This window comes from Sinocyclocheilus rhinocerous, unplaced genomic scaffold, assembly GCF_001515625.1.
Source record: "Sinocyclocheilus rhinocerous isolate Xijiao unplaced genomic scaffold, SAMN03320098_v1.1 C36576529, whole genome shotgun sequence".
NCBI classification, from domain to species: domain Eukaryota; kingdom Metazoa; phylum Chordata; class Actinopteri; order Cypriniformes; family Cyprinidae; genus Sinocyclocheilus; species Sinocyclocheilus rhinocerous.
In genome coordinates, this window is record NW_015783354.1 from 1 (window position 1) to 1,321 (window position 1,321).

At 37.7% G+C, this 1,321-nt stretch overlaps 1 long non-coding RNA gene across 1 annotated transcript; it reads right to left on the reverse strand.

The window, feature by feature from the left end:
- Positions 1-716: 716 nt before the first annotated feature.
- Positions 717-1,296, reverse strand: LOC107736227 (uncharacterized). The gene is made up of 3 exons (XR_001639615.1): positions 1,216-1,296; positions 890-985; positions 717-798 (listed from the first exon to the last, which is right to left on the reverse strand). It is a non-coding gene; the product is annotated as an uncharacterized LOC107736227 (long non-coding RNA).
- Between the last annotated feature and the right edge of the window lie 25 nt (positions 1,297-1,321).

Genomic DNA, 1,321 nt, shown 5'->3' on the forward strand with positions numbered 1-1,321 from the left:
CAAAGTATGTTACAGACATTTCATGAAGACCCTAAAGAATCATACTTGTGGAAACTTGCATCCGATGTCCCCTCTCACTTTATCTGTGTATTACCTGAGCAGCAGGTATGGAGATGAGGAACCCGTCACTGTGAAGATGACAGGTTTAGAGTTGAACAGAGAGATGACAAGCTGCAGTGTGATATCAGCTGTACCGTATCGCAGAGGTGCAAATGTCACTTTGTTTTAACAGTCTTTCCATTTGCCGGAATAATCCCTGATTAACATATGGATAACATAAGTACAGTACATAAAGTCTACTGTTCTAGTATATAACTGATCACTAACTAGAGTTCTTTCAATATTTATGCAGCTATACAGGTTCTCGTTGCTCTGTAGATATGTCAAATGTGAAGGAACCTGGTTACCCGACAGTGGTTTGGCAGTGAAAGCCTTATGGATCTGAAGGCAATGCACTTGGAACTCAAAATCTCTTGGACAATTGCAGCTAAGTGGAATCACATGACTGGCACTATAAAAGAAAGTAAATTTTTTTTAAACATTTTTTCACATATCAACAGAGGGAAAACTTACTGACCCCAAACATTTGAACAGTAGTGTATTATATACACACATACATCATAGACAGTTTTATAACAAAAATGTAGCATACAGTTATTTTACATGTTACTTGTGAATTATGATTATCATTGCATGCCTCTGCCCAAGTGGCACTGGGGGAAGACTGATGTGAGATGGGATGTGAAGATCGTTGATAACAGGATATGCATGAACAGGAACCAGTAAGTTCTCCTCTCCCTAAAAACAACACAAACACAGACACATCACAGCCATTCTAAGTCCTGTCAGAATTTGCATGTGCAAACATCAGACGAAAACATGTTCTCACCTTGCAGTGAATCCTGATGTTATCAGAAAAGTAACGCCACTCATCTGGCTGGAAGTTCACTGTAACAGTGTAAGCAAGACCCGGAACCAGTCGGCACTGCATTTAAAACAGGACTACCATCTTAATGGTCCTAAAACGTGCTTTATTTTCTTTATGAAAAACATTATGTATTTATTACAAAAAAAGAAAACAATAAAAGAAAACAATAATAATGAAATACAGCCTAAACATTTCTTGACATTTTATGTTCATTGCACCTCTTCGCTGTTTGAGTTCAGATACTAAAATATTCCGGAATATTAGGAATATTATAGGTTGATGGTTACCTTTTTGGTGTACTTAATTTGGAAATGCTTTGTCAAAGGGGGTAAAATGTGGACACTGAGCACCTCCGAGGATACATTGACGAGTTTCTTGGGAAAAACAACAACA